This window comes from Cervus elaphus, chromosome 32, assembly GCF_910594005.1.
Source record: "Cervus elaphus chromosome 32, mCerEla1.1, whole genome shotgun sequence".
Lineage (NCBI taxonomy): Eukaryota > Metazoa > Chordata > Mammalia > Artiodactyla > Cervidae > Cervus > Cervus elaphus.
In genome coordinates this window covers 52,146,906-52,166,759 of record NC_057846.1, presented here as the reverse complement: position 1 = coordinate 52,166,759, position 19,854 = coordinate 52,146,906, and the positions used below count along the sequence as shown (strand labels likewise).

The following is a 19,854-nucleotide window of genomic DNA, read 5'->3' as shown; positions in this document are numbered from 1 at the left end:
ACCATCTTCTACTGTAGTACATTTAATCTTCCTAAGGTGAAAGAGGAGAGTGAAAAAGTAGACTTAAAACTCAACATTCAGAAAACTAAGATCACGGCACTTTATGGCAAATAGATGGGGAAACAATGGAAATAGTGACAGACTATTTTCTTGGGCTCCAAAATCACTGCAGATGGTGACTGTAGCCATGAAATTAAAAGACTCTTGCTCCTAAAAATAAGCTATGACGAACCTAGACAGCATATTAAAAAGCAGAGACATTACTTTACTAACAGAGGTTTGTCTAGTCAAAGCTATGGTTTTGATGTACCGATGTGAGAGTTGTTGTGTATTCATGTATGGATGTGAGAGTTGGACTATAAAGAAAGCTGAGCGCCGAAGAATTGATGCTTTTGAACTGTCGTGTTGGAGAAGACTCTTGAGAGTCCCTTGGACTGCAAGGAGATCAAACCAGTCAATCCTAAAGGAAGTCAATTGTGAATATTCATTGGAAGGATTGATGTTGAAGCTGAAACTCCAATACTTTGGCCACCTGATGCAAAGAACTGACTTATTGGAAAAGACCCTGATGCTGGGAAAGATTGAAGGCAGGAGGAGAAGGGGACGACAGAGGATGAGATGGTTGGATGGCATCACCGACTCAATGGACACGAGTTTGAGCAAGCTCTGGGAGTTGGTGAAGGACAGGGAGGCCTAGCGTGCTGCAGTCCATGGGGTTGCAAAGAGTCAGACACGACTGAGCAACTGAACTCAACTGAACTGAGCTGAATGTTTCATCAGTTTTAAGGACTAATGTTCTATGACTAACATTCTGATACATATTTGTCTTTATTTCTAATTTATCCTTAGGCTGTATACCTAGAAGCAGATAAATACCTAGGTTAAGAATCATTAGATCTTTTACTATCTTGGTTACGAATTGGCAAAAATGTTTTCCAGAAATGTTATACCAATGTAAATTCTCATCAGGTATATTTTAAGAGCACCTCTGAGACCAGGAGTTTGTTTATTTGTTTGTTTTTCAAAATCTTGTATAAGACATTAAAACATCTTATAAGTCAAAAAGTGTATAGTTTTCCTAAACAATCTTTCCTCCAACTGACTGTTTTTAACATTATTCTTTGTACCATTTTGTTCAGGATATATGGGCTGCACAGATCAGATGAATGTTTTCTAGAACAGTAATCTTATAAAAGCTATGATGTGGTCATCACAGGGTGTATCCTATGCCCTTTTTTCGCTTATGCATGTGTGCACAGTCGTGTCTGATCCTTTGCAACCCCGTGGACTGCAGCCTACCAGGCTCCTCTGTCGATGGCAAGAATACTGGAGCGGGCTTCCATTTCCTCCTCTTTGCTTATATCATCCTGTTTTTTCTTTTCTTTTGGAAAAGCATATCATATCTTCCCTTAGGCACAGGATATACAGGGTGTGACCAAGGCTGGTTATTCCAATATGGTCATGTGATTTTACTGGCACAGTCACAGTGTTTCCTAAGAGCTAAGAGGGAGTCCAGGAAGTCATTCTGACGATCACAAGAGGAGCCCCTGCCTGCAGATGGAAATTAAGTGGAGACGAGCGAAAGAGTTCAGGAGAACCCTAATGACAATTTCTGATTGCCAGGATGCAGCTATTATCTGAGGTTGGCTCTGTTCCAAGAATTCTAAGTTTCATGAGACAGTAGTTACTATTTAGTTCAAATAGGTTATAGACTTTTTTGATACCTTCAAACCAAAAAAAAAAAAAAAAAAACCTTATTTGAATATACAACTCCAAACTATCCCACAGAGCTATAGGAGATATAAAATCTTAGGCCAAGTCAGAACCACATTGAGTAGAATGAAGTTTATGGGGTTGGTGGAGGAATTTATCAGTTTGATCAGAACTACATATCTAAGGAATGGAACAAATTATCAGGTTAAATAAAATGAAATGTTATGTTATGCTCTATAAATAGATTTTTCAAAGATTTTCAGCTTTCCTATAGGAAAAGGAAAAGTGACGGCAGAGGATGAGATGGTTAAACAGCATCACCCACTCAATGGACATGATTCTGAGCAAACTCCAGGAGATAGTGAAGGACAGGGGAGCCTGGAGTGCTGCAATCCATGAGGTCACAAAGAGTCAGACACGACTGAGTGACTGAAGAACAGCAACCAAAGGAAAGAATCTGAGTTCATCAGTGTAAATGGTCATCTCTGCCTATGGGGTTAAAATCAGATGGTCCTAGATCTTTTTTTCTTTTTTGGCTAAAAACCTCAAAAGAAAGGAAAATGGACACAATGGTGTTGAGTACAGATGAGTGAAAGAACTGGTTTGATTCACAGCTTTTTTTGAAGATCAATGAAGAAAATTTTATGCTATGATTCCATCAAACTCAGCACTGCATTGTATTACTGGGCTAAAACTCTCTGTAAACCTGCAAATATACGGCGGTTGGTGTAGTCGCTAAGTCATGTTGGACTCCTGGTGACCCTGGACTGCAGCCCAGCAGGCTCTCCATCAGCGGGATTTCCTAGGCAAGAATATTGGCGTGGGTTGCCATTTTCTTCTCCAGGGAACCTTCCCAACCCAGGGACAAACCTGTGTCTTCTGCATTGCAGGTGGATTCTTTACCGCTGAGCCACCAGGGAAGCCCATCTAGTCATTTGAAGCACTAAATAATCATTTGCTATTATGATAAGGAATGGTTGAATATTCGTTGCTAGGGAGAAAGGTGGACACTATAAGAATAAAAGGAACAATTATCTGGAAACATAAAATGTCAAAAATCATTTCATTCAATTTCATTGCTTCAAAATATATGAAATTTAAAACGGATGGAATGACAATACTCGTTCAGCAATCCATACAAATGGGGGCAGAGTTTCACGCAGCTTCTCAGTAAATGATAGGTCAGAAACTGCTACGGACTGAATGTTTGTGCTCCCCAAAATTCACATACTGAAGTCTAACTCTCAAGGGGATGGTATTTGGAAGCGGGGCCCATGGCATGTAGTTAGGGCACGGGGATGGCGCCTTCATGAATGGGATCAGTGCCCTTACAAAACAGACCTCAGAGAGCTCTCTAGCTCCCCTCTGCCACAGTGAGAAGATAGTCACCTATGGACCAGAAAGCAGGCCCTCACCAAACTTCAAACCTGCCAGCCTGGATCGTGGGATTCCCACCTCCACAACTGTGAGAAATGAATTTCTGTTGTTTAGAAGCCACCCAGTATTTTTGTTGAAGCAACCTGGCTTAAGACAGAGGACAATATTTTAAAATTATAAAAAACTTTTGAATATATACATATATATATATATGTGTGTGTGTGTGTGTGTGTGTGTGTGTGTGTACATATATGTGAGCTTCCCTGGTAGCTCAGCTGATAAAGAATCCGCCTGCAATGAAGGAGAACCCAGTTTGATTCCTGGGTTGGGAAGATTCCCTGACGAAGGGATAAGCTACCCAATCCAGTATTCTTGGGCTTCCCTGGTGGCTCAGTAATCTCCCTGCAATGCGGGAGGCCGGAGTTTGACCCCTGGGTTGGGAAGATCCCCTGGGCATGGCAATTCACTCCAGTATTCTTGCTTGGAGAATCCCACAGACAGAGGAGCCTGGTCGGCTACAGTCTGTGGAGTTGCAAAGAGTTGGACATGACTGAGCAACTAAGCATATATATATATTTCTATTAGAATTAAAATACTGTTTACAATTACTTGCTATCAATCTAGTTGGCTAGAATTATGTACATCTATTTATCAATTTGGAGATTGTTTTATCTCAAGTAAAATAAAATAATATTAAATTACTAAAATTGCTTTTGGAGATTGGTTGAAGTGAACAATACAACATAATTTGAAAATGAAATACAGAGGCTGTCTGATGCAAGTTCATGCAAACTGACTTGGAGTTTTATTTTGAATATTAGAAAACAGACTTACATTGGGAAGTTACAGAGCTTTCTACGAACAATTGTGTATGAAAGTGAAAGCCACGTCCAACTCTTTGCGACCCCATGGACTATACAGTCTACGGAATTCTCTAGGCCAGAATACTGGAGTGGGTAGGCTTTTCCTTTTCCAGGGGATCTTCCCGACCCAGGAATCGAACCAGGATCTCCTGAATTGCAGGGGGATTCTTTACCAACTGAGCTATGACAGAAGCCCCAGTTGTGTAAGGTACATCAATTTATTGTTGTTAATCTTTGAAAAATGAATATGAGGCTTAAGTCTGGTGATTGCACATACCAGATTTGAAATTGAGAGAACAGCATCGAAACATGTGTATTATCAAGTGTGAAACAGATCACCAGTCCAGGTTGGATGCGTGAGACATGTGCTCGGGGCTGGTGCACGGGGATGACCCAGAGGGATGGGATGGGGAGGCAGCGGGGAGGGGGTATCAGGATGGGGAACACATGTAAATCCATGGCTGATTCATGTCAATGTATGGCAAAAACCACTACAATATTGTAAAGTAATTAGCCTCCAACTAATAACAATAAATGGGAAAAAAATTGATAATTGTAAGGGTGAAGTGAAGTTGCTCAGTCGTGTCCGACTCTTTGCAACCCTGTGGACTGTAGCCTACCAGGCTCCTCCATCCATGAGATTCTCCAGCCAAGGATACTGGAGTGGGTTGCCATTTCCTTCTCCAGGGATCTTCCCAACCCAGGGATCGAGCCCGGATCTCCCGCATTGCGGGCAGACGCTTTACGGTCTGAGCCACCAGGGAAGCCCAATTGTAAGGGTATCTACTCTAAAAGCTTTACCTCAACACTTGGCTTAGTCTCCACTGGATTGCTGCTTGTTAATATCAGTCTCACTTCACAATGCTTAGGAACCTATGTCCTAAGGGCGATTTCCTTTTGGTTTAATCCCATTTATTTTTCTAACTTACATGTTGACAAAATACTATAAATTGACTTATTTATACTTTGTATAAAATGAAAGCAATAGCATTTGTTCCTTTCTTTGTTCCCATAGTGTATAAATAAAGTGATAATATGAAGGTTCCTACAAGTATGTCCAAAAGCAAATTGATAAAACATCCCCAAACACAAAAATAATTCCCATTTAAAATAGTAAACATAAATTGCAAAATCATCCATCATTTAACAAATATTAATTTGGCACTTTCTCTACCTCAGACACTATGATCAATGACAAAAATGAAGAAGGAAGGGTCCCTTTTTTCCAAAATTTTACCACCTAATAAAGGATATGAATAAATATAAAAGGGTAAATTCTGTATGTATGAAGAGGCTCTCAAAATATAATGGTCAGCTTAATCTGAAGTTATCAAGAAGTAACTTGGTAAGATTTGATGTTTAAACAGAATCTTGAAGAATTAGTCTTCAAGCTCATTCACTTAAAAAATGAAGAGAAATGCTGTATCAGACACAGTGACATATAATGGGAATGTGTTCATGTGGTACTTTATGGCTACACATTGAATGTATGAGTTTCAATTATGTATATAAATCACTACTCTGATGCAAGAGAAATACAGCTCAAGTGAACTTAAACGTATAAGAGAAATCTGAACTGCAGAAAGTCAACAGTAATCTTTAGGGCAACGGGATCCAGAGACACAACTTCTGTTAGTGCTCTGTTTCTCCACCTTTGTCTCTAATCTCTTCTTTGTTTTGCATCTTATCGTTCGTTCCTTTTCACTCTGCCGGGATCTCCCTACAGGGTGAAGAACACGAACACAGGGAGTTAGAGTCCCACATGCTGATAACTCCATCAAGAGAGAAGAAAGGTTTTTCTCTTCCAGCTGCAGAATGAGAACCTCCAGGGAAGGAGTAATAATAAAATAGGTCCAGTCTGAGTCTTAAAAAAGGAAGCAAATATAATAGCTCCAAACATGATTACAGGTAAGGTAGGTCATAGTCGGATTATTGAGAATGGTTTAAGCTATGCAACATTTGGATTTCACCCATTATCTTAAAGGGGATCAGTGAAGGGCTTTCAATAGAAGAGTAATATATCTGGTTTCTATTCTTAAAGCACAAAGAAGGATGGGGTAACAGGAGAGGGTAGGGGGCAGGAGATGGTTGCCTTGATCTATATGCGAGATGATAATGGTTTGCATCAGAATAACAGCAGTGGAAATTTAGGAGAAATTGAGTAAATGGGACTAGTACTCACTAGTCATATGTGTGTGGGAAGGAAAACTGTATGGAATGACTAGAAGATTTCTGGTTTGAGTGCTAGGTACATAATGGTACTGTTAACCAAAATGAGACAAAGAGGAAAGAGACAAATTCAGCCTGAAGAAATGGAAGATTAAGTGAGATATCGAGGTGACGTCTATCAGCATCTTGGTTATCTAAGACTATAGAGAAGACTATAGTCATCCAAGCTGGGAATATAAAGTTGGGGAATATTCATATAGACATGGTAGTCAAAGTCATAGAGAAGACTGAGGTGGCCAGGAGAATATGTAAGGCGAGAAAAGAGAACAAAATGCAATTGTCCCTTGAAATTCTCGGGGACTCATTCCAGGACCCCATACAGATGCTCAAACTCATCATACAAAATCATGTGGTATTTGCATATAACCTACACATATCCTCCCATATACTTAAACTTACCTCTAGATTACTTATTAATATAATGCCTAATACAATGTAGATGCTATGCAAATAGTTGTAAACACAAGGTAAATTTTGAAATAAATAGTAAATAGTAAATTCTGAAATAAAAAATATAAATAGTTCCTGGTGCAGGGCAAATTCAAGTTTTGCTTTCAGAAACTTTCTTGATTTTTTAAAATATATTTTTGGTCTATGTTTGGTTGAACCTGCAGTTGTGAATATAAGAAGCATATTGCATAGAACTCTATAGACTTAATGCATGACTGTTGACTTTGTAAACTGCCTGTTTGGCTGAACTATATTCCCATTATCTTTTTGGTACATTTCCAGTTGAAGTGGGCTAGTGATTCTCTTACTAGACATAAGGAGGCAGAAAGGAGCTGCCTCTCTAGATATAAGGCATATATAGAGAGAGTTTGACTGGAGAGTTTAAATCATTTATATTTGAAGTAATTGGTGATAGGAAAGAACCTCATATTGTCGTTCTGTTTACTGTTTTCTGATGCTGTATGATTGTGTTGTCCCTCCTTTCCTCTCACTGCCTCTCTCTGTGGTTTATTTTTTTTTTTTTTCTCTGTGGTTTACTTTTATACAATGGCAGACTGTGATCCCTTTCTCATTTTCCTTTGTGCATTTTCTACAGGTATTTTCTTTACCGATTATATAAAACGTATTATAACTAAAATAATCAATTTTAAACTGATAACAAATTAAGTACAGTGACATAACAGCTCTACTTCTTTAAGTCTTCACCACTCCTTTGTTATCAATGTCAAAAATTCATCTTTTTAAAAATATTTTTAATCCATTAACATATTTCATAAGTATATTTTTATAATTTAAGCTCTATATCTGAATTGAAAATGATTTATGTACCACCATTAAAGGATTCTGTATTTATCTATATACTTCCCTTACCAGGGAGAGTTTTATATCCTTTTGTGTTCCTGCCTAGGGTCTTTTATTTTAACTTGAAAGACTTTCTTTAGCAACTCTTGTTAAGGCAAGCCTAGCAGTGATGCGCTCCCTCAGGTTTTATCTGGGAAGTTCCTTATTTTTCCTTCGTTTTTGAAGGACAGTTTTGCTCCATTTAGCATTCTTGGTTGGCAAGTGTTGCTTTTTTTTTCTTTCAGCTCTCTGACTGTATCATCCTACTCCCTCTGGCTTGTAATGTTTCTGCCACAAAATCCTCTAATAATTTTATGAAGGAACCCCTGTATATACCAAGACTTTTTTTTATTGTGATGCTTTCAAGATTCTTTATCTTTGTTTGTGCGTCTCGTACATTTATCCTCCTGAGTCAGCTTACCTATGCTATATCACGCCTGCTGCTTAGTTGTGTCCAACACTTTGCAATCCTATGGATGATAGCCCACCAGGATCCTCTGTCCATGATTTTTTCCAGGCAAAAATACTGGAGAGGGTGGCCATTTCCTCCTCCGAGGTCCTTCCAGAGCCAGAGATCAAACCCATGTATTTTGTATCTCTTGCATTGACAGATGGATTCTTTACCGCTGGGCCACCTAGGAAGCCCCATGGGTAAACTGAAAAATGAAACTCCTGGACTTGCAAACCCAAGAGCAAAACCATAGCTTCCTAATCAGTTCATTTCCCAGAAAGCCCTCTCTTAACTGTAAACTGTGAGCTCCTTGGGAGTGTCTTTCTTCCTTTTTAGCTGACCTAGTTACTGCTCAGTCATAATTTGTTACATAATTGAAAGAGTAAATGGTAAGCCAGCATGTTTAAATGATTGTTCTATAGTCCAACTCAGCAATATGGATCATATTTGAAGGATTTTGAGTTTTTCTTTTTCTGAAAGATGAATCATTTGAAACAAAAAGAATGTAATAAAACAACATGACTATTAATCTCTAGTGTCTTAGAAACATCTTTATTAACATTTTGTTTTCTTGATGAATACAATTCTCAGAAAAATTATTCAGAATTTTATAACACTGTTGCCCTGATATATTATTCTCGAAAGGGGACTCTGACTCAGAATATGGCTTTAGCTCTTCTAGGGTGTGATGGCATTGTCTCAGAGTTCTGTGAACTCTGACCTCCCCTGGGTTGTTTGGTAGAGTCTTGGACTTAGAAGTTAGGTCCACCTGGGTGTAGATGCTCCCCTACGTTTTCATGTGGGTGTTGAATGATTTATATTTTTAATCCATTTTTTCCCATTTTTATCCTACACAAATAATATTGGTTGTCAACTATTTGTCCAATATATGTCTTCCAAGGTGCTTATCTTGGTTCTTTAATATATTTCAAAGTAATATCAGTAATATCTGTCTTTAAGTAGATAAAATTGCCCACTTACTAAGTAAATTTCTTTAGGTATCATGACCAAAGACAAGAGAATTTCTTATTTAGCTTTTAAAACCCATAATAGAAATAATGGTTTATTGATGATTTAATCTACTTCATATTCATAATCTTCAATACAAAACCATTATTAGCTATAATTGTGAATGGATTTCCCAACTCTAGAAAAAAAATAGTGTACATTTAGAAATCTTGGTCAGTTTGGATTAAATGAAATTTGTAGGTCAGTCTATCTAAATTTCTATGGTTTAATTAGTTTCTGCAAAGAAAGTTTCTGAATTAATCACAAGTGCAAAATTCATGCTTTTTGCACTCTTACTAATCAGGTTAGGATTTCTCTTCTACAAATGTAAACACAGAAAGTCCCAACAGTTTTGCTAGAGGCATGTTCCAAGGCATAGAAATTAAGTAAAAAGTCATCCTTCATTCTCTTGCTGGACTAAAAAGAGCCTCTTTCCTCAATACTGAGTTTCAGATCATGTGAAATGTACTGTATTTACAAAGCATATACTTTCTGAGAAACAATGAAGGTCATTTATCATAGGATCATCAGTCAAGTTCACAATGATTCTTCGATTAGTGAAAAGTGGTTTTTGCATGTTATGCTCCAGAGGATTTTATAAATTGTGATAATGCTCCACGTGCTGATTTTTAGTACGAGGTTTGCTACATGATGTGCCAAAGGTGATGGACAATAAAGAGAGAGCTTAAATTAATTTAGAAAGTTTGTGTTTTTCTCTAATGGAGAAAATTGTTACTTTATAAGCCCTTATAAAGGACAGCAGTGGGAAAATTACATAAAGCAAAGTTCTTCACCCTTAAAAGTTTTAGAATGCAATCATTTTTTTAAAAATTGTAAAATAACGGGTGAAGTTTTGCACTTTTATTTTCGGCTAACCCCAACCCGTATATACCACAAACCCATTTTGCTCTCTTGCGTGCTCAGTTGCTCAGTCATGTCTGACTCTTAGAGATGCTATGGACTGTATAGCCTGCCAGTCTCCCCTGTTCAAGGAGTTTTCCTTGAGGCAAGAATACTGGAGGAGGCTGTCATTTCCTACTCCAGGGGATCTTCCCAACCCAGGGATCAAACAGTGTCCTGCATTAGTAGGTGGACTCTATACCACTGCACCACCTGAGAAACCCAATCTTGCTCCCTTAGATACATCAGAATACCAGAGATTTATTCTGTGGTGGCTATGAGGCTTCATAAGATCAGTCAAAATAATTTCAAGTGAAAATACTCTTCAGTTCCAATATCTATACAACAACTTCAGACAGCCTATTTCACTCAGTCAAATAATTGTGTGGCAACAAAGAAATGGGTTTTCCTGGTGGCTAGTGGTAAAGGATCCTCTTGCCAATACAGGAGATGCAGGCTTAATCCGTGAGTCAGAAGGATCCCCTGGAGAAGGAAATGGCAACCCACTCTGTATTCTTGCCTGGGAAATCCCATGGACAGAGGAACCTGGTGGGCTGTAGTCCATGGGGTCACAAAGAGTTGGACATAACTTAGCGACTAAACAACTAAGAAATGCTGGAATGTGATTCCCTTCTACAACTTTATGTTTTTGTTCAGTTTTCTGATTTTTCTGGGTTTTTAACCAATCACTGAATGGAGAATCTATGCCTAAAATCACCTAGGTATTTGAAAACCAGAGTACTTACTTGTTCATTTTCTGTTCAACCATTGAAAAAAATGCATATTGGACCCTTCTTCAAGCTTGTCACTGTACTAGGTAACATATTTTTCCCCAAAGGCCTTGGGGTGCTCTTCCTAGGAAGTCTCAGCTCCCTCTAACACAAATGGTTCCCTCAGTTTTGCCCAAAGCGTGCTTCTCTGGCATTCTCAACACCAGTAAGCACAAGAATAGAAAGATATAAGGACAGTGGCTGCTCTCTGGTATTGGACTCTCTTATCGCTAATGATACATTGCTTACCCAACTGCCCTTCCAGATCCCAGAACAGAACCCACAATTTAACGAAAGGACCATCCTCAATCTAAAGAAATCTGTGGAGTCTTAGGTACTCACTGTCCCCAGTTATCCCACGAAGCCAAGAAAGTGTCCAACAGAAGTTACATCCTCTCCCTTCCCCAACTTCTAATAGACACTTTCCAAACACCCCAGCTTACACCAGAAACAATACCAACAAACAAATATTGCCCTCCTGGAAGGGAACTGCCATTGTTGAGATAACAAACAGAAAGATTAGCTCGGTCCCTGTTACCTACCATTATCACTTTACACCCTCTCAAATATCTAGTCTAGAGCTTGCTAAGGCTCTGATCGGCACTCCCTCTTGAGTCTCTAGCTCAACTGCTCACTAGAATTTGGACTTTATCCCAAAGTTCTGTTTGGGTAGCAGATCTGATCTCAGACACCCTGGCACTCGATTGGCAATACAGAATAGATGGACCCATGTGGAATCAGCCACGGGACACCCCTGCATGCCCGACACTCAGGCACCTGGGTAACTGGCTCATTTGTCATGGGCTCTAGAAGTGGTACACAACTCCGAAGCCAAGTTGGCTGAGGATGGGTCACCTGCATCGCCTTTCTTTTCCACTGATTTGGTGCCTACCAGGACTCAGACTCAGTCCCAGGAATTTAGCATTCATTAGTACCAATCTCCACTAACAAATTCTTCTACAGTATAGGCACAGAGAAGTTTTTGTCACCCAAGGACACAAAACCAGAATTATGACTTCTTCAACTTTCTGCGTGTGGTACTAATTCCCCAACAGGGTTGATGCGCTCCCTTGAAACCAGTCCATTCAGCTGGTACCTGTGTCATTTGCCTGATTCTTGCCAGTTCCTTTCTCCAAGACAGAAGCCTGTTCACCAGTACCCCAAGACATCCTCAGAGACCCTTACATTTAGTAACTTTTATTTGGACAGACTCTATGAGTCCGGATACTGCAATTTACCTAGCTGAAAATGTCTTCATCACCTGGAAACTGTGGCCGACTTCACCCACTAATTCTAACTTCTTAGATGATGATGATATGAGTGATGTGGGAGTCACCAGCTTTCAACGTGTCAGATACCATACTAAAACCTTTGCATTTAGTATGTAATTTATTGATCACAAAAATTCTATGATGTGAACATTGTCATCTTCGGTTTATGAATGAAGCCCAGAAAGTTTAAGCCACTTGCCCAAGTTCTGTGACTAGAAACTAAATTCATACTCACTGTAGCTTACTCCGAAATCCACATTCTGCCGTTCAGAAAATATTGTGATAGAGGGTTCCATTTAAAGGATCAGCCTGTCTGATTTAGATGACCCATCACCCTGATTCCCCTGGGACTATCCTGGTTTTAACTGAGATGCGCCTCTTTTCTCCAAGGAAACACCTCAGTCTCGGAAAAGTCAGTACTGTGGGCCCCTAGCCTGTTAGAAACCTTAATCCTGGCTCCTCTTGTCTTTGTGGTGCAGCACGGCCAGGCCTGCAGTAAACTTGAGGTAGCCGTAGACACACGAAGGCCAAAGTGACCCTTTCCTGGTGTAACCTAGGAAAGGTTAGAGGCTCCCAGCACTCTGACCTCAAGAGTTACTCAAGTCTGAGGCTGTTTTCAGCTGTCTTGGTAAGGAACTAGGGGAGCATAGGTCAAAATGGCCCTAACTCACGTATTTTTAACTTTGTCCTGTTGACTTGCTTCTCAGTCGTGAACAGAAGAGGCGACAATCTTCAAATGAGCCCAAGTTGTTGCTATGCTACCAGGGGAGCCACCTACAACTTCAGAGCCCCCGTGCTCTGGGATGGTTTCTGGTTGGACTCCTCCTCAGGTGGGCAGCAGAGGCCCATTTACCATGAGCTGCTGAAGCGTAGAATTTCAAGACCCTGCATGTGCATGAGTCCTTTCAAAGTCCCTGAGAAAGGTTTCATTAATGTATTCCATGATGGAACGCTTTTTAATAACATTTTTCAAAAGTCAGACCTTTTAACCTGACTTGATTAAGACGGGTGTATCTTTCCATTCCTAGGACTCCTACGTACACTTTACCTTTGACCATGGCTTTAGCATGGCTATGACTATACCCTGACCATATTTTAGGATCTGGCTAAGGAAGAGGTAAGCTGGGGTATGCCATATTGAATGAAATAGAGAAAGATGTTTTAGAAGGTTTCAGTAAAATACATGGAAATTACAGATAATTGATTTGACTTTATATTTTGTCTGTTTTAAATTTACCTATTAAATATGCTTTTTAAGCTCAGATTAAAAATTAATGGAGTAGGAAACAGAATAAAAATACATACAAGGAAATTAAGACAATGTTTCTATAACAAGAGATGAATTTCAGCACAACAAAACTCACATAATACTGAAGTCAGTAGCTCTTTACATAAGGGGATCATTTCCAAATAGAAATAATGAATAGGCATTTGGTTTATTTAAGAATTCAATTAATGAAAAGAAGTAAATCATATTAATACATTTGAAGAAAAGATTTAAATTACCTTCTGATTAAACCAAGATGAACAAGGGGAAAGATAATAAAATACTCAAAATTCTACAGTACAACAAAAATGCCAATGACAAACCAGTTAATGCCCTTTGTTAATTCAAAGACCACTTGAAAGTAGTCATCGCACAAGAAAACTTGAAATGATCTGAAATGAGATAGCTAATACATGAAAAAAAATTTTTTTGATAGAGATTTTTCACAATTTTGACAAGTATCCCAAATGTCTATATGACATTATTAATCCAAATTACAAATCTAAAGTATTTTCAAAATTACCAACACAAGAATACAAATTCTACTCAACCATGTTAAAAGAAATAATAAATTTTCAATGTTTAAAAATTTACATAATTGCTGTCATTTTGAAGTGGTGATTAAAGAGTATACAGGGAAAGAATGTTTTAAAAAAGTTATGGAAGTGGGCTTTCCCTGGTGGTCCACAGGTTAAGACTGTGCTTCCAATGCAGGTGGCATAGAGTCAGTCCCTGGCTGAGGAAAACTAAGATCCCATAGGCCATGACACATGGCCAAAAAAAAAATGACATAGGTTTAATTGACTAAAAATAGTGTTATTTGTCTAAGCTTGGGAGTGTTTATAATATTTGTCAGTTTTATCACATTTTTAAACTGTTTAATTTTTTTCCTAATATGAATAAATACTTATTTTTGTACCTGATAGCATAATCTTTTTTTCTGGATTTGAGAGGTCACTTCCCATAGTTTAAACTCCAGTTCCCACAGAGCCTAGACCTACTTTCTTATTATTTACAATGCCTAAGGGCAGTAGATTCAATCAACCAGGCCAGCCTAGGTTATTTCTGTATGCAGAGTCAGACTCCATCTTACATAAATAGAACTTCCTCTTCTTTCTTCAGGCATTAGTCTGAGAATTGAAACTGCTCAGAATGTTCCCATTTTAAGCACAGAAGATGGTGATTTTCCAAAGCAACATTTTAGAAGTATCCTTGTTAGGATACAAAAGGGTCCACAACTGTTACTTCCCCCAGTACATTCTAGAATCTGTTCTTAAAGTTTTTGGCTAAATGCTACAGAGCCCTAGTAGATGTTCAATCATGTATTAATTTATTTGCCTGCAGTTAGAAGATTTAACAGCAAGTCACGTTTTATAAATTTAATCACAGTGACAGCAGAATCAACTGGCTTGCTTTGTTTATTGTCACTACATTATTATAGTAGATCCAGCCAGCAGCATTAGAACTGGGAAAATCCTAAACATGATATATCAAATATACCTAAGGGGACTATGCTATCCTATCCACCTCAGACCATCTGGTCCCTTCACTTAACCCAGATTCTATCATTTATCGACTGCATTGAGGAGTCTGGCAAAATAAAATTCTATTATATAAAAATTTGAGGTGAATTGAATTCACCATAAATCAGTTTATTTAAAATAACATCAACCTTTAGGGGACTATTTAGTTACTTACTAATGTGAATAATCAAGTTTATCTGAAACATCTTACCTTATTTATTAGAAACAGTCCAGATCCCATGACAGTGATGTTTGCTCAAATTATGATTTCTAATCCTGATTTTACCTCAAAAATATAGCTTATGATTTCAGAATGGCAGGGCAGTAGAATGAAAAGTGTACAACAGCCACACCTAGAGGTGACAGACTGAATCCCTGAAAATAAATGTTTTAGCACACAAAATTTGTAGCAGGAAAAAAAAAAAATAATACAAACTGGTATGTAAAAACAGCATAATAATAGTGATCTTATGAGGTTATTGAGAAAAATGTACATCATAGACACCAATAAATGGGAAATTTATTATTCATTCATTAACTCTGCTCTAATAAATGTTATACAATGCTTTTTAAAAATGAGTGATGTCTATATTCTTTGTAAAATATCTTCCATTGTTTATTATACTTGTTTGCCAATGTACAATCCTTACATAATTAGGCGCAAAATTTGGGAGGCAGGGAGGATCTTTCAAAATATATTTGTCAGGGAGGAACCTCAATCTTTAAGAGAAAGGGAGGGAACAAACAAGGTGCTACCATTCCATAGATGTCAAATGTAGATGAGACAGTTTATCACTCACAGCAGAGCACATGGCAGGGACATTAGCACAGTGGTGCGGGATCCTGGGCCCCCGAGTCCTGTGGGCAACCCATGGGCCCAGATGGAGGCCCACAGCCAAGGGAGCAGCAATCCTTGAGCGAGCAGCAGTTCCCTTCCACTAGGAAGGAGGCCACCTGGGTCATCTGGACCTCCTTAGTGGCCCGTGTGTCTAACTAAGAAGAGTGCTCAGGGTCAGAACGTGGATAAACCCTGTAGCTTATATACAGGGCCGGAGTATTCAGGGACACTTGCTTTGTGGACTGTTATTGGACTTTTGTGTTTTTGTCTTATCTGTTAGCACATCCCCCTGTGGCTGAGTAAAAGATGGAGGCAGAAACTAAAGGGGCGGGTGGGGGATGTGTATTTGGGAAAGAATAATACAATGGCCAAAATGAAATGGTTGGTTTGTACAAGAGCAGTTTATATTATACTATACCAGTTTGAAATATTGCACTAAGTTATAAAATCTAAACTTTTAGACACATAGGAAAAGAAGTAGATTCTTCATCATCTCATAAGCTGTAATTTGTGTAAACAGGTTAAATGTTCTAGATTTTGAAAGAGTTAAGATCACTGAATCAGATCATGTAAACAATAGTATATCCAGCTAGTGTTTAACCTCAAAGGAATATTGTTGATTCTTGAAAATAATATTGTCAGGGAAAGCAACTGGCAGGAGTCATGAGTGTCCCTGAATATTTTTACCAAAGCATTAGCAGTTAAAAAAAAGTAGAGTCCAAAATCAGACAAAACTATTACAAAGAGATCAAATTACACATCAATATAACTAATGAACAATAGGCATAAAAAATCTCAACGAAATACTAGCAAACAGAATCCAACACATTTAGAGGATCATACACCACGATCAAGTGAGATGTATCATAGGAATGCAAGGATTCTTCAGTATAACACAAATCAATCAGTATGATACAGCATATTAACAAATCAAAAAATAAAAATGATCATCTAAGTAGATGCAGAAAAAATTTTTCACAAAATTCAACACCCACTTATGATTAAAAAAAAGAACAAAAACTCTCCAGAGTGAGCATGGAAGGAAACTATCACAACATAATAAAGGCCATATATGGCAAACCAAATTAGAGATATCATGCAAAGATGAATAGTTCATGCAAAGGGGAATAATTCACACAAAGATGGAGAAAACAAATGACAGAAATGGTAAGGACCTAATAGAAGGAGAAGGGATTAAGACGAGGTGGTAAGAATACACAAAAGAACTATACAAAAAAGACCTTAATGACCCAGATAACCACCATGGTGTGGTCATTAACCTAGAGCCAGACAGCCTGGAGTGTGAAGTCAAGCATTACCAAGGACAAAGCTAGCCGAGGTGATCAATTTCCAGCTGAGCGAGTTCAAATCCTAAATGAAGATGCTGTTAAAGTGCTGCATTCAATATGCCAGCAAATTTGGAAAACTCAGCAGTGGCCACAGGACTGGAAAAGGTCAGTTTTCATTCCAGTTCCAAGAAGGACAATGCCAAAGAATGTTCACACTACCGCACAATTACACTCATTTCACATGCTAGCAAAGTAGTGGTCAAAATCCTTCAAGCTAGGCTTCCGTGGTACAGAAATTCCAGAAGTACAAGTTTGGTTTAGAAAAGACAGAGGAACAAGAGATCAAATTTCCAACATTCGTTGGATCATAGTAAAAGCAAGGGAATTTCAGAAAAACATCTACTTCTGCTTCTTTGACAACTACTAAAGTCTTTGACTGTGTGAATCACAACAGGCTGTGGAAAATTCTTAAAGAGATGGAAATACCAGACCACCTCACCTGCCTCCTGCAAAAGCTGTATGCAGGTCAAGAAGCAACAGAACCAGACGTGGAACAATGGATTGGTTCAAAATTGGGAAAGGAGTACATCAAGGCTGTATATCGCCAACTTGCTTATTTACTTTATAGGCAGAGTTGTTGTTATTCAGTCACTAAGCTGTGTCTGACTCTTTGCAACCCCATGAACTGCAGCATGCTAGACCTTCCTGTCCCTCACTATCTCACAAAGCTTGCCCAAGTTCACGTCCATTGAATTGGTAATGCTACACAATCATCTCATTGTCTGCCACCCTCTTCTAATTTGAAACTTGCTATGCTAGCCATCTTGTGAATAAAATACTTAAGAACAAATTTACCTCAAGAAACAAAAGACCTGTATAGAGAAAACTATAAAACACTGATGAAAGAAATAAAAAAAATGTAGAAATATAGATCCATAGAACAAAATAGAAAGTTCAGAGATAAATCTATGCACCTATGGATAACTTACCTTTGACAAAGAGGCAAAACTATACAATGGATAAAAGATAGTCTATTCAACAGTGGTGCTAGGAAAACGGGTCAGTTATGTGGAGAGACTGAAGCTAGAACACTCTCTGAGATCACATGCTGTTGCTCTTCAGTCACTCAGTGGTGTCTGAATTTTTGTGACCCCACGGACTGCAGCATGACCGGCTTCCAAACTCACGTCCACTGAGTCGGTGACGCCGTCCAGCCCTCTCACTCTCTGTCGTCCCCTTCTCCTCCTGACTTCAGTCTTTCCCAGCATCAGGGTCTTTTCCAATGGGTCGGCTATTCAAGTCAGGTGGCCAGAGTATTGGAGCTTCAGGTTCAGCATCAGTTCTTCCAATAAATATTCAGGACAGATCTCCTTTAGGATGGACTGGTTGGATCTCCTTGCAGTCCAAGGGACTCTCAAGAGTCTTCTCCAACACCACAGCTCAAAAGCATCAATTCTTTGGTGCTCAGCTTTCTTGATGGTCCAACTCTCACAATTCATACATGACTACTGGAAAAACCATAGCTTTGACTAGATGGACCTTTGTTGGCAAAGTAATGTCTCTGCTTTTTAATATGCTGTCTGGGTTTGTCCTAGCTTTTCTTCCAAGAAGCAAGCGTCTTTTAATTTCATGGCTGCAGTCACAATCTGCAGCGATTTTTGAGCCCAAGAAAATAAAGTCTGTCACTGTTTCCATTGTTTTCCCATCTATTTGCCATGAAGTGATGGGACTGAATGCCATGAACTTAGTTTGGTGAATGCTGAGTTTTAAGCCAGCTTTTTCACTCTCTTTCACCTTCATCAAGAGTCTCTTCAGTTCCTCTTTATTTTCTGCCATATGGGTGGTATCATCTGCACATCTGAGGTTATTGATATTTTTCCCAGCCATCTTGATTCCAGCTTGTGCTTCATCCATCCTGACATTTCTCATGATGTACTCTGCATACAAGTTATATAAGCGGGATGACAATATACAATCTTGACATAATTCTTTCTCAATTTTGACAGAGTCCGCTGTTCCATATCCAATTCTAACTGTTGTTTCTTGGCCTGCATACAAGTTTCTCAGAAGGTAGGTAAGGTGGTTTGGTATTTCCATCTCTTTAAGAATTTTCCAGTTTGTTGTGATCCACACAGTCAAAGGCTTTAGCATAGTCAATGAAGCAAAAGTAGCTGTTTCTCTGGAATTCTCTTGCTTTTTCAATGATCCAACGGATGTTGGCAATTTGATCTCTGCTTCCTCTGTCTTTTCTAAATCCAGCTTGACCATCCAGAAGTTCTCAGTTCTCATACTGTTGAAGCCTAGCTTGGAGAATTTTGAGCATATTTTAATAGCATGTTTAATGAGTGTAATTGTGCAGTAGTTTGAACATTCTTTGGCTTTGCCTTTCTTTGGTATTGGAATGAAAACTGACCTTCTCCAGGCTTGTGCCCACTGCTGAATTTTCCATGTTTGCTGGCATATTGAGTGCAACACTTTAACAGCATCATCTTTTAGGATTTGAAATCACTCAGCTGAAATTCTGTCACACCCACTAGCTTTGTTTGTAGTGATGCTTCCTAAGGCCCACTTGGCATCACACTCCAGGATGTCTGGCTTTAGATGAGTGACCACACCATCGTAGTTATTCTGGGCCATTAAGATCTTTTTTGTACAGTTCTTCCATGTATTCTTCCCACCTCTTCTTAATATCTTCTGCTTCTGCTAGGTCTGTACCATTTCTGTCCTTTCTTGTACCAATTTTGCATGAAATGTTCCCTTGGCATCTCTGATTTTCTTGAAGACCTCTAGTCTTTCCCATTCTATTCTTTTCCTCTATTTCTTTGCACTATTTACTTAAGAAGACTTTCTTATCTTTCCTTGATATTCTTTGGAACTCTGCCTTCAAGTGGGTATATCTTTCCTTTTCTCCTTTGCCTTTCACATACACAAAAATAAATTCAAAATGGATTAAAGACCTAAATCTAAGGACATAAACTATAAAACTCTTAGGGGAAAACATATGAAAAACACTCTCTGACATCCTCACAGGAAGATCCTATATGGCCCACCTCCCAGAGAAGTGG

The 19,854-nt window shown here is 38.7% G+C and overlaps 1 long non-coding RNA gene across 4 annotated transcripts in view; it reads left to right on the top strand.

The window, feature by feature from the left end:
- Positions 1 to 8,142, top strand: part of LOC122687852 — a 33,402-nt gene extending 25,260 nt beyond the window's left edge. The window contains exons 2-4 of one of the 4 annotated variants that reach the window (XR_006339243.1): positions 3,088 to 3,178; positions 5,680 to 5,861; positions 8,084 to 8,142. This is a non-coding gene — a long non-coding RNA (uncharacterized LOC122687852). Of the gene's footprint in view, positions 1 to 3,087; positions 3,179 to 5,679; positions 5,867 to 7,989; positions 8,047 to 8,083 lie in introns of those variants that run through there. The other 3 variants (XR_006339244.1, XR_006339241.1, XR_006339242.1) reach the window with 3 other exon arrangements.
- The last annotated feature ends 11,712 nt before the right edge of the window (positions 8,143 to 19,854 follow it).